Genomic DNA, 17,091 nt, shown 5'->3' on the forward strand with positions numbered 1-17,091 from the left:
TTGATGTATATCAAGAATATCGCTACCACCTGGGAGGCTGTGACGACAAAGTGCATGAATGGCACCTGGAAAAATTGTGTTAAGCACTATGTTAATGATTTTGATGGATTTGACAGTGAACATGAACTTGAAACGATTCGGGAAAAAATAGTAAAACTCGCTAAAGACCTTTCTTTGGAGTGTGAAATGGAAGATGTCAAAGAATTGCTAGACAAAGAATCCGGAGAACTTACAAATGAAGAGCTAATCGAACTGGAAGAAGAAAGAGTGGCAGAATAAGAAAGAAGACAAGCAGAGAAAGAAGAGGAGGAGCCAGAAAGAAAGTTCATCACTAAGGGATTATCAGACGGTTTATCTTTACTGAATAAACTTCTTATACATTTCGAAGCAACGGACCCAAACATCAAACGATTTGCAAGGATTGAACAGATGGCACACGATGTGTTTCGTCCATATCGTGAAATTTATGAAGAAAAAAAGAAACATACAATTCAGACAAAGCTCACCATGTTTATGAAAAAACCAACTCTGGTAACCCCAACTGCTGCCTCAGATGACGACATCAACGATCTGCAGCCAAGCACCAGTGGCCAATAAAATGTTTCGTACATGTTTATATATTTTGATATGTTTTGCAATTGGGAAAATGTTTCCTATGGTATTTTTTACACCTGTATTTTGTATTTTTGTATGCACCTGTATTTTGTAATTTTGTATGTTTTGCAAATATTAAACCAGTTGTACTGGTAATGCAGTGTTTTACTTAAACTTGATGAATGTAAAAATAAGAAACAAAATGGTGTAGAGATGATACAAATGGCATAAAATGAACAAAGATAATTATGATATATAACAATAATGAAAGAAAATTATGATAAAATATGACTTAAAGATTTTTATAACATCATTTCACAGTACTGTACATATAGCCTACTCAACTTACAGCCAAATCGTGTTACAACCAGTCTGTCGGAACCAATCGTGGTCGTAAGTCGAGCACTAGCTGTATTGGCTCTGCCAGCCTGTCTTTCTATAAGCATGAAAGTGGATATTAGATGAAGGTATAACATCCTTATAGTTCATTCTGGGCAGCTGTCTTCCATACATTCTACAAGTATCCTAAAACCCCAAATAATGAGAGCATACTGTTATAAATTCTAGATATATTCAACTTAGATCTTTTTTTTTTTTTGAAACAGAGTCTCACTCGTTTCACCCAGATTGAAAGGCAGTGTCAAGGTCATAGCTCACTGTGGCCTCAACTTCCTGAGCTCAGGTGATCCTCCAACTGCAGCTCCCTAAGTAGCTAAGACTACAGGTGTGTGCCACCATGCCAGGCTAATTTTTTATATTTTTTTATAGAGATGAGGTTTTGCCAGGTTGCGTAGGCTGGTGTTGAACTCTTGGTCTAAAGCTGTCCTCCTCACTTGGCTTCTCAAAGTGCTGGAATCACAGGCATGAATCACCATGGCCAGCTTCAATTTACATCTTATCCCACTCCCCTCTTTTTGTATATGTGGGAACTAAGGTCCAAAGACTGATAAGAGATTGATGAGTATCTGAAAATAATCTCCTGGCAGAGCTCAACTTGAGTGCAGGTCATTAGATACCAAGGTAAGTGGCCTCTCTACCTATTCCCTTGGACACAAAGATGACATTTCTGACTCAAAATCAGCAGGGCTTTCCTTGGATTGGTTAGGAGCTCCCAGTGTGACTTCTCTTCTTAAATCAAAGGCAACATTGGGATATCAACAGGGATATAGAAAAGAGAGAAATTAAGTGTCCTGAGGTCAAGGCCTGAAGACTGTAAGTTTAGTTTCATCAGCACTTCATTGTGATATGTTAGGGTAACAGACAGGAGCCAGGGATGATAAAAGGAAATAAAATTTAATCTGCTAAATGAACAAAGACTTGAGCAGGACCTTGGAGCTTAAACAGAAAAGACCAGGAAGCCAGAAGGACTTTACTTACAGGTAGAATTGAGAGGTACCTACACTTTGTGATTTGAAAAGCAGCAGAAAAGTCCCTGTCCCCCAAATACTTTCCTAATAATCTAACCATTGTGCCTAAAATTCTACTTTTTGTGCAGCAGTTGTTTGGATTTAAAGTCTTTACTGTTTTTCAGAGGCCCTTATTGAAATGGAAACAGTCCTGGGGTACACAGCAGCACTTTAGGAATTAATCTGTCTGCTATGAAATGAATTGCATCCCCCAAAACTCATATATTGAAGCCTTAACTGCCCATGTGATTATATTTGGAGATAGGACCTTTAGGGTAGTAATTAAAATTCAATGAAGTCAAAAGGTGGGGTTCTAATCCGATATGACTGGTGCCCTTGTAAGAAGAGGAAGAGACACCAGGGCTCTCTTCTTTCTGTCTCTCACCTCACTGTCTCTGCATGTGCTCAGAGGAAAGACCATGTGAGAACAGACAGAAGGCAGCCATCTGCAAACCAGGAGGAGAGGTCTCACCAAAAAGCAACCCAGATGGTACCTTGATCTTGGCCTTCCAGCCTCCAGACGGTGAGAAAATAAATTTCCATTGTTGAAGCCGCCCAATCTATGATATTCTATTATGGCAGACTGAGCTGACTAATGCATGGTTTAACTGGAATAACTATGAAAATAAGCCCTGAGTACCTCCTCTGCAGTCTCCTTAGTCATACAACACATTCCTGACTTTGTTCTCAGTGTTGTCTCCATTCTACAAGGGCTTCCACCTGCTCTTTTCTGACAGGTGCTTCTGTCTTCTTGTTTGGAACTTGCTACATTTTGCCTGAGATATTTCGTCTTTGTTTTCCTGATTTTTGACCCTCACTTCCCTCAAACATTAGCTCATTTCCCTTGTCTTTCTGACCCATAGTGCCGTTTTCTGGATCCTAAATAGTTATATTAACATTAATTATGAAATACTATTTCTACAACCACTATCCAATGGTTGTTACTCCTTCCGTTAAAAAATGTAGCATGCGAAAGCCAGTTTTCCTATATGAGTTCCTATATGAGCTTCCTTGCTGCCTGAGGTATACTTACTGTGTTCTACAGGTGAAGACACAGGATGGGAGGTTAATTTATGTTAGGTCACCTCATCAGTCAATCAGTAAGCAGAAGGGCTGGTGTCCAAATACAAGTTGGGCTGACTCTGAAGCCAACATTATTTCTTGTCTCCTGTCCCTGGCCTTGCTGGCAGATGAGGCAAACCCATCCCGGCATCAGTGAAGAAGTTTCAGGCAGTACTGTGCCATAAAACACCCAGCATCCAGCCTTTCCTTGGCTCCTAAAAATGTTTGGGAAAATCTTCCCTGAGAATAACCTAGTACGGCCAAGAATGCAACTCTCAGAAATTTCTCAGTTTAGTCAAGTTAAACAAAGGTTATGTTGTTGAAGGGCAGGCTGCTGTTTTTAAGAATTCAAATGGTTAGCAGGCCCTCATTTTCAGAAAGCTTAAGATTAAGGGCAAATTGCAAGGCATATTTTACATGCCCCATTAAACTGGTGGGATTAAGTGTGCACAAAAAGTAATTGCCTTTTGATGTTAATAAAGCACAAAAAGCCCAGACAGAGGAAGCATGCCCCTTAATTTATAGTCCTATAGGAGTCTTTCTCTGCAATTATCATCTTACCATCGAAAAGCATAATATACAGTAATGCTAAAAGGTACACAGCAGGAAAGTCACTGCATCTCTTGGCTCTTTTAGGTGAAGCTGTTGTCCCTTGCAGTCAGGCTCTGTAGCTTCTCCATAGAGCTGACAGGGTTCACAGCAAGGACCATCAGCAAACCCTGTTAGGGTCAGATGCTTACTGACGTCTCTTAAGAGTAGAGGGAGAGGGCCCCCAGGACTGCTTTTTTGGCACTCCTCCACCACTTTCTCAAAGGCCTCCAGATTTTTCTCTGAGCAGATGTGACTAATCAGATGCACAGATGCCGATGCTTCAATTACTTGGAAATCATAGTATTAAATCAGTCTTGCAAAAAACTGAACACTTGGATTTCTTTTCCAAGGTATTAATAATTTGAATTTGCTCAGAAAAATTTTAAGGCATTAGTGCAAAGGATGAATAGTAGCCCAAAGACTCCTTTAGAAAGAAATAACCCCCTGAACATTTTAAATTGCAGTAAAAATTCTGTAAGATATAGTTCTTTGAGAAAGAGGAATCTGAAGAATAAGGTACTGAGTCAATGAGTTTTCACCAAAGCGGTATTTGTGTTTCAATCACTGTTATTAAAATTTTCTCTGTCTTTTGTAAAAATACAGCTGAAGTTTTTAGCCATTATGTTGTTGTATGTTCTTTACTCAAGAATTGGATAATAAGTTGTTAAGTTTGCCTTCTTCTCTCCCCATTCCCTCCCAAAATGTTGTTTAACTATATTTGGTTTTTACCTTTTGTACGTAATAATCAAAAGATAAAATACAGATTTATAGCCCAAGAGTTTCAGCATACCCAGTTCTGAAGCTTGAAAGACCCACTTCTGTCTGATGGACTCTGTTCTTTCTCATTCTTAAATGCCTTGTCTTGTACTGTGCTCTAATCTATACACTGTCACAAGTCCTTTAAGAAGTCAACAGGGTATAAATCTTAAATTTAATTTGTTGCTAGGACTCTATTCAGCAACAGGAGTCATGGAAATATACGGCTTCACATGGGCTTGAAAGGTCACCTAATCGAATCTCCACCAGAACTTTGAATTCCTTGGAGGTGTCACTGCCATGTGCCTGCCTCTATTCTCTCTGAACAGCCCATGCCCCTGCCCCTCCACCCCAGACCCCATTCTGCTTTGAATTTCACTTGATCATTTATTGGTCTGTCTTGTAAGCTGCTTGTTGGTGAAGACCATAACTCAATTGCACCTCGTCCATTAGGACCTATTCAACCTTAATAATTGCTTACTGACTTGAGTCAAATGGCAAGTATCTAGGCCAAGTCAAATAATAATATTTGAATTATTCATTATTGATAATTGTGACAGGCAGAATACTACCTCGCCTGCAAATCCTAATCTCCAGAACCTGGGAATATGTTACTTTACATGGCAAAAGGGACTTTACAGAAGGGATAAAATTAAAGATCTTGAGATTTGTGAGATTATCATGGATTATCACAATGGGTTCAATCTAATTGCAAGGGTCTTTATAAGTAGGAGACAGGAGGGTCAGAGTAAGAGAGAAGATATGATAATGGAAACAAAGATCAAAGAGAAGATGTTGGAAGATGCTGTGATGCTGAGTTTGAAGGTGGAAAGGGGCCCTGAGCAAGGAACTCTAGTAGCCTCTAGAAGCCAGAAAAGGAACTGGATTTCTCCCTAGAGCTTCCAGAAAGAACATAGCTTAGCCAAAGCATTTTAAAAAGCCTGTTTGTGCTGTTTGAAGCCCTTAAATCTGTGATAATTTGTCACAGTGGCAATATGAAACTGGCAAAAGAATCTTGACCAGCTAGAGGTAATCATTTTAACCTTGGCCTCTGATATGGTTAGGTTTGTGTTCTACCCAAATTTCATCTTGAATTGTAATCTCCAGATGTTCAGGGAGAGACCTAAAGGCAGGTGATTGGATCATGGGACAGTTTACACCATGCTGTTCTTGTGATAGTGGATGAGTTTTGTAAAGGCCTCTTTCCCCTTCCCTTCCTAGATATTCTTTCTCTGGCCTGCTGCCATATAAGACATGACTTCTTCTCTTCTTCTGCCACAATGGTAAGTTTCCTGAGGCCTCCCAGCCATGCAGAACTGTGAGTCAATTAAACCTCTTTTCTTTATAAATCGCCCAATCTTGGGCAGTTCTTTATAGCAGTGTGAGTATAGACTAATAAAGCTTCTCTATGGGATCCTAGAATAAAAGAAGAAATGAAGGATATAAAATAAAATTTGTACTGACCAGAGGGCATAGAGTAGAATGTTTTTAGTCTATATTTATAAGTTTCCCAATACATATTGTTTTTAAATTATTTGCCTTTTTCTTAACCAAAAAGTTAAATGTATTAAAAAGTTTCAGGTATTTATTTGAGGATTCTAAGTCATACCAGATTTTAGTGATTTTTTTCTCTTTGCAAATTCTTAGTGTATGGATATGTACTTATATATAGCTAATGCTAGACATGAAAAACTGTGTATGTATAAAACATTTCAAATTTCTAAGACTGAAAGAAAAAATAAGCATGTTTTGAAAGATTCTAATTAGTATTATTATGTCACTTCACACTTGAGAATATAAATTCAAGAAGTATATTACCAGGTGGAAGATGGGGGATATGAAAAGAGTTGCCCCAGAAAAAAATTGCTTTCTATATTTCAAAATATATCAATTCACAAAATTAATTCCATTTCTATGATACAGTATTTCACAAAGTCAATTAAACATTGAGCAGAGCTCCTTACAGATCGTGGGGGTGGGGTGACCACTATTGAATATGGCAACTCTGATCCGATCACTAACATCTGAGTCTGATTAAATTTAGATTTTATATTTCCATCAGTCCTATCTGGAAACGAAATGGGGAACATAAAATAGCTCAAAGTCTTGTTCATGATTCAAGCCAGACTTGTGATCAGGCTTGTTCACTTTAATTCTATCTTTGAAGAAAAAAACTACAAAGAAAAGACATTTGTGAGATTTATGGTTTAAATAATTTAATGGGATGGCTTTGCTTCAGTGATCAGGAAATGCAACTTAAATCTATAAAGACCCATAAGGTAGGCAAGGGTTTGAGAGATGCAAAAACATGATCCACAGGGATGTGAAGTGATGGGTCTAAGACATTTTGCTGTTCTGAGAGGCAGTGACCAGAAACCAGCTCCCTTGCTACTTGTCCTTTCTGTCACATCATGCAGCCTTGAAAGGAAGAAATCTGTGAAGCCCAGAATATCAAAAAGCTGATTCTCACAAGTCAAAAGAAGACATATATTGGAGAGAAGACACTGGAGGAAGAAAAAAAATTATACACTATTTTACTTTCTGGTGCTTCTCTCCATTAACCTTTGGTTATAGGCAGAGTATTCTCTTCCCACATTTTGGGAACCTGCTCTACTTGTTTCCTCTCCACTGTTCCTGCCTTGAGTGCTCCAACACTGTATCTGCCAGACCAGATTGTCCCAGCTTCTAAAGACTAGTCCAGGTTAAATGTTCTCTGGGAAGTGTTCACAACTCTATTCCTTGTCTAATTTTCTGTTGAGTCTATGCTTTGGGTCACACAGTCTGGAAATTGTTGTAGCCAGTTTGGAATACCTGGGCAATCATCGCTTGAACTGTCCCTCCCCACAGTCCATGCTGAGGTGTAAACATAAGCAATCACAGCATCTCAGATTTCTTTTCCACGAAGTTGGCCTGGGAGGCTAGCATTGAGCTCAATCAGTGGTATGGGTTTTAAACAAAAAACTCATAAATTCAATGTTGACTCAACCATACATGGCTAAGAGCAAGATAAATTGTGGGAGAGATTTAAAACATTTTGAAGACAAAAATTAGATGCAAAAATCAGTAACAGATAAGCAATCTGAGAAGTGAAGTTGAAGTGAGAGAGGTGAGGAATGACTTTCAGTTACTGGTTTTCCAGTACCCAGTTCAGCTTCTGAAGACCTTGGCTACCCATCCTGCCTTTGGATGAAGCATTGCCATCAAACAAACTGAGGTTGCATCCCAGCTCCACTGTTTCTTATTCGTATAAACTTAGACAAGCTACTTAGTAATTATAGGGCTCAGTTTTCTCATCTACAGAATGGTGATATCGTTTTTATTAGGATTATGTGAGAATGTAAATTAAAATGCTTAGCACAGTGTGTGACTCACATTAAGCACTTAAAATCATTAGTGCTGATCTCTTGATATTTTTATTATGATTCTCATCCACATATCTTCCATGAATTTCTCTTTTACTTGTGGTGGCTTGTAGGTTTCCTTGCAAGCAACAAAAAAAAAAAAAAAAAAAAAAAGGAAAAAAGAAATGTAGCCTTGTACTGATCTCTAATTGTTATACCTGTTAGAGCTCCTCTACAAGTCTTTCAGTGAGATACACTGTGCTTTCTAATTCCCTCAAAACCTTACAAAAAGTCTTACCTAGAAATTGGGTCATAGTAGACACCAAGTAAATCATTAGTGAAGCCCTTTGAAGCTCTCAGTTCTTTATCTTGCTTATTTGCTAACATTGGTGGCATCCAATACTCATTGCTTCTTGCCCTTGCGTCTTAGTCTCCCAGATAATTACCATAAACTGAGGCAGATTCCCTACCTTACCAATTCTATTGTTGTTAAAGGCCTTCGCTTTAAGCCAGGTTTTCTAAATTTAGACTTAGGATCAAGGCAGTGCCTCCCACAGGCCCCTCACCTAGAGCATGTCTTTGCTCTTCAACATACTCTTATTTTTCAAAATAGTTTTCAATTTGGCCTTTAATTCAATAAACATTCACTGAGTATCCACTACACTCTAAAAATCATTTAAAACTAAATATTCCAGATGATTTCTTTTTTACAAAAAGGTTTATTTTTTTTTAATCCCCATAGATGTTTTGGGGAACAGGTGGTGTTTGGATACATGAATAAGTTCTTTAGTGGTGATTTGTGAGATTTTGGTGCACCCATAACCCAGGCACACATTGTACCCAATTTGTGTCATTTATCTCTCACCCATCTCCCTCCCTTCATCCCCCAAGTTCAAAGTCCATTGTATCATTCTTATGCTTTTCCATCTTCATAGCTTAGCTTCTACTTATAAATGAGAACATACAATGTTTGGTTTTCCATTCTTGAGTTACTTCACTTGAATAACAGCCTCCAATTCCACCCAAGTTGCTATGAATGCCATTATTTCTTTCCTTGTTATGGCTGAATAGTATTCCATGGTATATATATGATAATTTCTTTATTCACTCATTGATTAATGAGCATTTGGGCTGGTTCCATATTTTTGCAATTGTGGATTGTCCTGCTATAAACATGAGTGTGCAAATATCTTTTATGTATACTGACTTCTTTTCCTCTGGGTAGATACCCCGAGGTGGGATTGCTGGATCAGGAAATGTACAACTCTCCTATGTTAAACCAGGATGAATAAGAAACTCTGAAAAGACCAATAACAAATAGTGAGATTGAAATGAAAATTTAAAAAATTACCAACAAAAAAAGTCCAGGTCCAGATGGAATCACAATTGAATTCTGTCAGACATTCAAAGAGGAAGTGATACAAACTCTATTGCCACTATTCAGTAAGATAGAGAAAGAGGAAATCCTGCTTAAATCATTCTATGAAGCCAGTATCACCCTAATACCCAAACCAGGAAAGGACATACAACAGCAACAAAACTACAGACCAATATCCCTGATGAATATAGATGCAAAAATCCTTGACAAAATGCCAGCTAACCAAATCCAACAGCATATCAAAAATATGATCCACCATGATCAAGTTGTTTCATACCAGGGATGCAGAAATGATTTAACATATGCAAGTCAGTAAATGTGGTATACCACATAAACAGAATTAAAGACAAAAATCACATAATCATCTCAATAGATGCAGAAAAAGCTTTTGACAAAATCCTGCATTTCTTTTTGATTAAAACCCTCAGCAAAAATGGGCATAGAAGGGACATACTTTAATGTAATAAAAGTCATATATGGCAAACCCACAACCAACGTAATACCGAAAGGGGACAAGTTGAAAGCATTCCCTCTGAGAACTGGAACAAGACAAGGATGCCCACCCTCCTAACTTTTATTCAACATAATACTAGCCAGAGCAATCAGACAAGAAAAAGAAAGAGAAGGCATCCAAATCAGTTAAGGGGAACTCAAACTGTCACTCTTTGCTGATGATGTTTGTATACCTAAAAAACCCTAAGAACTCCTGCAAAAAGCTCCTAGAACTGATAAATGAATTCAGCAAAGTTTCAGCATACAAAATTGATATACACAAATCAGTAGCTCTGCTATGCACCAACAGCAACCAAGCTGAGAATCAAATCAAGAACTCAAACCCTTTCACAATAGCTGCAAAAGGGAAAAAAGAAAATCCTAGGAATATACCTAACAAGGAGGTAACAGACCTCTATAACTACAAAACAGTTGCTAAAAGAAAGCATAGACAACACAAACAAATGAAAACACACCCCATGCTCATGGATGGATAGACTCAATAATGTAAAAATGACCATACTTTCAAAAGCAATCTACAAATTCAACGCAATTCCCATAAAAATGCCACCATAATTCTTCACAGAACTAGAAAAAACAATCCTAAAATTCATCTGGAACCAAAAAAGAGCCCACATTAGCCAAAGCAAGACCAAGCAAAAATAACAAATCTGGAGGCATCACATTAACTAATTTCAAACTATACTATAAGGCCATAGTCATCAAAACAGCATGGTACTGGTAAAAAAAAAAAATATGCACATAGACCAATGTAACAGAATAGAGGATGCAGAAATAAACCCAAATAATTAAAGCCAACTGATCTTTGACAAAGTAAACAAAAACATAAAGTGGGGAAAGGAATGGTGCTGGGATAATAGGCAGGCCACATGTAGTATAATGAAACTAAATCCTCATCTCTCACCTTATACAAAAATAAACTCAAGGTGGATCAAAGACTTCAAGCTAAGGCCTGAAATCATAAAAATTATAGAAGATAACATCGGAAAAATCCTTCTAGATATTGGCTTAGGCAAAGAGTTCATGACCAAGACCCAAAAGTAAACACAACAAAAACAGTGATAAATAATTGGGACTTAAACTAAAAAGTTCCTGCACAGCAAAATAAACAATCGGCAGAGTAAACCGACAACCCATAGAGTGGGAGAAAATCTTCACAATATATACATCTGACAAAGAATTAATATCCAGAACCTACAAGGAGCTCAAACAAATTAGTGTGAAAAAACAAACAATCCCATCAGAAAATGAGCTAAAGACATGAATAGACAATTCTCAAAAGAAGATATACAAATGGCCACAAATGTGAAAAAATGCTCAACATAGCTAATGATCAGGGAAGTGCAAAACCACAATATGATACCACCTTACTTCTACAAGGATGGCCATAATCAAAAACTCAAAAACTAACAGATGTCGATGGGGATGTGGTGAAAAAAGAACAGTTTTACCTGCTGGTGGGAATGTAAACTAGGATAACCACTACAGAACACAGTGTGGAGATTTCTTAAAGTGCTCTTCAACATACTTTAATATCGTCCACAGTCTGAAATTGAGCCAGACCTGACCCAGGCTTGGAAAATGACCAGTAGAAGCATTCAACTCCAGAAACTAGACATCTTGGCAGATGAAACAATTCTAATTGCATGGGCTTCTTTCTCACTGTCTTGTCCCCAGTAGCTTCAATCCACAACTGCCCCAAACCATGTATAATCAGGATCCTTGGTATTATAATGACAGAAAATCCAAATCACAGCTAGCCATAAGGTGATATTCCTGAAACAGATCAAGTATGGTTAGATCCAGGTGCTCAAACAATATGTCTCATAATTCTTGTCTTAAATCAACTTTACTCTCTTCTAGGTTTCATTTATTCTTTAGCAAGTGCCCCAAAGTAATATCAAGAGTGGCCCCTAGGTAGTATCAAGAGCACACCTAGGTAATATCAAGAGCAATTCTAAACATGTGCTCTGTCAGTTTAACCCCCTAGTGCAAGATTAGATCTCTTTTCTAACAGTTCCAGCAAAAATCCCTGGTATGACTCTCACTTACCTGGTTTGGGATTTCATGAGCACATCTAAGCTGTAAGTCTGACAGGCTGGGAATGCATGCCCAACTCCAGACTGACTGATCTTGGGCCTGAGATCAACACCTGAAGCCATATAGGCTAAGACTAGGAGATTATTGGGGTTTTGAAGACAAATCAGAGTGCAGTCACCCCAACGAGTCAGAGGGGGTTCTTGGAAAACAAAAACAAAGGCTTTATTATGCCCTCCCTGGCTTATGATCTCCTATTTCCCATCAGTTCATGTTTGTCTTTGTCATGCCTCAATTAGTTTTTGGCCACTGAGCATCTTTCTTAAACTGCCTATGATTTCTTTGCCTATACCATTCTGTCTTTCCCCCACTTCTCTCATTCTCTCTCTACCTGCCTCTCACTTTCTTATTTTCTGCCATCTGTATCTCTCCTGCACCCTTGCTTTCTCCCAAACCATGTAAAAGTTAAGTCCCTTTCAGCCTACAGGCCTCAGCTTCTCTATGCACCCTATATCCCCATAGCACTCTATACATTTTGAATTCTTATTTTGCTGGTCTTCACTTTCTTTGTATCAGTCTTCTTTGCTCAACTAGAAATTCCTGGAGTAATGAAAGAACCATAACTTAGTCATTTACCAGTGAATCACCAGGACTTTGTGCAGCCCCTGGAACATAGGATTTGCCCAAATACTCTTTGAATAAATAAACAAATGATCCTGGTGAGAAAAGCATTTGTGGATTTGGCAACACACGTTTTACTTTTCAAGATATATTCTTTTAATAAGCCTGAGATTACAAGAGAGGAAATCGAGTGACTAGTGTCATGACCAATGACTTCTTACAACCTGCCTGAGAGATTCATGATTTCAGGAGAAATAATCAATAGGCACCTTATGGAATGAAGATTGATAAATTAAGTGAGAATCGACTGCTAATGGTTTGACACAAACCATTTTAGTTGTTTCTCCATGAAAGTTGTGTCTTTAGTTGTGTCTCCATGAAAGTTCACATATTTTTCAATAGAAATCTATGTATAAATCAAGATTATGTTTTGCTTACTAATTAGCATTTGGCATCCATTGGATCTCAATGAGTTTGACCTAAAAATGGAGAAACCAAGCAAAAACAACACACAATATTCTATACTTTTAGCAACATTTTTATTCAGGTACTTGGAAGGGCAATAATTTAAGATAGATTCAGTTCCTAAGTCCAATTGCACTTAACAAAACTTGAAAGCTTTTTATTAAGTCACCCATATATAATTATAGGTGTCTAGACTAGAAAAATTTAAAAGTTGCCTCCCTGGTCCCTCTACTGGACAAAACTAAAATACATAAAACGCATGATTCACTCATTTTATGTAACATGCTGAACAAAATAAGCCTTGAGCTTATTTCATTCACCTACAAGAGAGCTCACTGTAATCTTCTAGGGAGGACTAAAGAAATTCAATCACCCCTGTAACATATGCATGTACATCCACCCAAACTAGGACCTGTTCTAAGAATCTGGACAAGTGAAGAAGATGCTAATTAGAATAAGCTCTCTGGATTTCTGGTGTTTCTGGTCAATTCTTAAGTCCTGGGTTCTACGTGGCAGAAGCAATCAGGAAACAGCATTGTGTCTAGTGTCCTCATTAGTCGATTTAGGATAGAGCATTTGGAGATGCAGTTTTGAAAAAAAGAGAGATAGAAAGATATGAAAATAACCTCTTTGATGAGATAGATATTAAGATGCAAATATATATATATAAACATATGTATATATGTGTATATATACATATACTCAGACAACACATACATATCTATTTATATACTGTATATATTCTGTGTACGTGTGTGACTTAAGATCAGACACCCACATTTGCTGTGACTAAAAATAAAAAATAAAACTCTTTTTAAAGAAGAAGTAAGCCTCCTATGCACAAATTTCAAATTTATTCAGAGAAGGCAAAAGCTAAAATTAAGCATAAAAAACAGTAAAGAAAATTTGTAGACAAAAACCTGTTTTCAAGCTTCCACTGAGCTACTTACTTTCCAATTATGGGCAAGTAGTCATTTATCTGAGCTTCAGTTTTGTCATCTGGAAAAATAGTTGCTGAGATTTCCATGAGAAATGTGTGAAGGAATTTATTAAGTTTAAAATTCTATCCAAGTGCTAGTAATTGATACCAATAGAGGGTTGGTTATGCATGGAACAAAAAACACAATATTATTTGAAATGTGAATTTGTAATAAAGATGCACATAGGGCAAAGTTAAATTCAAATGTTTTAAAGCTTTTTCTGAACAAGAGTCACATCTGTGTCTGTATGGATATAATTATCTTCAATCTAAAACTCATAATTTGGATTCTCTACCTTTATAAACTTGCCAACTAACTAAATTTAACATATTGTTTAAAAAATAATGCTGGATTGTAATTAATAATGCTATTATAACACATCTCAAATCTAATAAAAAATCCAGGTGGACCTTAAGAAAATCAAGTAATTATATTAATGAGATCACTTAGTCTTGTGGAAAAAACACTGAAGTTAAAATCTAAAATAAAAATTTGAGTGTAAATGCTCTGGGCTAATCATTTAACCTCTTAGCTTGAGTTTCTCAACTTGTGAAACCTGTTTTGTCTATTTTGGAGCAAAAATCTTTGGAGAAAGAATGAAAAGGAGAATACAATAAGACGAAAAATGTGATAGTTGTGGATAATAGCAGAAAATGAAAATTTAACCTGAAAATTCAGTTGTTCCCAAGGAAGTAATAGGAACAAATGAAACTGGAACATAAATAAAAAGAAGACTTGAGAAAGTTAAAAAAAAATATGAGTTACTAATGGAATGTGTTCACAATTTAAAAGCAGAGCTAACATAAAGGAATCTTGTCTAGTAGATACTTATACACTCTTTAAAATGCTGATGAAGGAAAAGATATATGCACTTACGTGCATACCATGTACAAATATGTATATAATACAGAAAGTATTGATCAAGATTGAAATCTATCATATACTAGATGGCAGAAATATATTAACTTAAGCAACATGTTTGTAAAGTGTTTTCAACCAAAGGATTTATAAAGGTAAATTTATGTCATTAGGTGATGTAAAACTCAAAGCAAAGAAAAAGATTGCTAAGATAAAGAGCATCTTATATTCATAAGGAAGACAAGAATATTGAGTCTCATAAGCATCTAAAAGCCACTTTTAATTCAACTGGTAACAACAAAGAAGCAAAATTCATTGAACACTCTACGTTCCCCACATGCCACTTTGTACTTTACAGTTATAAAATACAACATAAAAGGGAAACAAATAGAAATCCTGTCCAAAATGGAAAAATGCTGACAAAATTTAACAAATGCCTATTACGTAGCATAGGCTATGCTAACTATTCTTACATATGATATCTTATTTAATTGTCATAATAAGTTGTTGAAGTTTGGCTGGGTATGATGGAGCATGAGTGTTAATTGCATAAATATGCTGCTTTCCACTCTTCTTGGTCATTACCAATGGGGACGTAGACACAAGGATATCAAGTGAAATTCAAGCATTGATTCTATTGCTGGACCAAGGCAATCCTAAATAAAATGGCCTCCACTATAGCTGGATGGAAAGAATAGGGAGAGAACAAAGTGAAAATCTTGTCCTTGCTCCATAACTTAAAGTTGGGGGCAAGTGCTGGGTCTGCAGAGTAGATTGACTTCCTCAGCCAGCCGTCAGTGGAGCAGACATGCTTCACAAACATCTGTGAAAGTGCACAGTCAATATAGCTGCACTCCCTTCCTTATGCAGTAGCCTTGTCCTGGTATGCTTCAGACTTGGCAGTAAGAAGTGGAGGCAGAACACCCACTTCTCCTGAGCAGTATGGTCTGGGAGAAGATGGCATGCATGAGCAGTCATTTTCAGCTGAGTAATTCTATCCAAGGGTGAAGCAACACAAGGAAAGTAAATTTTTCAACTGTAAAATAGGATACTCCTCTCTTGGAGATAACGGCAAGTAGGCGGAGAGTTATGGATAAGATAATGCCACAGTACTTTGGCGGAAGGGAAAAAAATGGCTGAATTTCTGGAGACTGAGGTAGGAACACAACATGAAGAAGAGAGAGGTGTCTCCTTATGGAACCCATCAAAGTCATTGCTATTACTCCCACTTTCCACAGAGGGAAACAGAGCTGAGAATAATTATGTGACTTATCCAAAGTAATACACCTAATAAGCCATGACATACACATGAGACAATTATAAAGCAACACCTAAATGGTACGGTACTGAATGGAAGTAAGGAGTTCAAGAAGAAAAATGAGTGCGATATGCGTTCAGCAAGTTAAGCTGGTCCAGAAGCCTCGGTGGAAAAAAGGTGGTATAGAGTAAGTCCAGCACAAATGGATGGGGTAGATATTGTGTCATCAATACAAACAACTTTCAAGATCCTTTTGGGTAAGCGAATGCCAAGATCTCCCTAGGGCATTGGTACCCAGAAAATTAAAGTGTAGGAAATCTTCATAGTCATAAATACACAAATGGCAAATATTGCCCGTATGCCTCAGGGGAAGGGGGTTAAAAAGGAGAGACCGAGGTAAAGGGGACCTGGCTTACTCTGACACTTATTCATTTCACATGGAAGGAGTAATTACTTTATTTATTTATTTTTTTTTTTGTCTTTTACTCGCTGTGTAAAACAAAATCAAGGTTTCTTTTCCTTTGCTAGGTCTGAGCTTTTTAGAGGCTCTTTGTAGCACCAGCTAGTCACATGTGACTGTGGAAATAATCTTTGTGTGTTGGGGAATCTCAAAGACATCAGAACAAATGAAAAACAGCAACAGAGAAAGAGAAGAAAGTCCAGAAGGCACTGTAGTAAACTCCCCTCTATTACTTGCACCTTAAAATAAAGAAATTCATTTAAAAATTTAACATGCAAATGATAGTACCCTTTTCAACAAAAAAGTACTCCCCAAAATTGTCATGGAGAAAAGATAATAATTGTAAATGGTCACATATCATTTTTTATTATATACAAGTGGGACATTCAACACCAGAATATCATAGCAAAATATACCATTATGAGAAAACACAGGCACACTATGCCCACATTCCATTTCATTATCACGATTGCTATGCAACTATTTCATATTTAGAGGAGACATCTCTCTTCCTAATGTGCAATTCTGCTTTAGGACAAGATAGTCCATTGATGGCAGCAATACAAAAATAGCAAAACAATAAAGAAAAGAAAAGAAAGGAAGGAAGAAACAAGAAGGAAGAAAGCAAGAAAAGGAAAGAAGGAAGGGAGGGAGAGAGGGAGTGAGGGAGAGAAAGAAAGAAGGAAGAAAAGAGAAATATAGTTAGAAAAATAAAGAAAAAGAAAAGAAAGAAGAAAGCAAGAAAAGAAGGAAGGGAGGGAGGGAAAGAGA

The sequence above is a fragment of the Sapajus apella genome, unplaced genomic scaffold (assembly GCF_009761245.1).
Source record: "Sapajus apella isolate SASKATOON/1434 unplaced genomic scaffold, GSC_monkey_1.0 scaffold72, whole genome shotgun sequence".
Taxonomy (NCBI): Eukaryota; Metazoa; Chordata; class Mammalia; order Primates; family Cebidae; genus Sapajus; species Sapajus apella.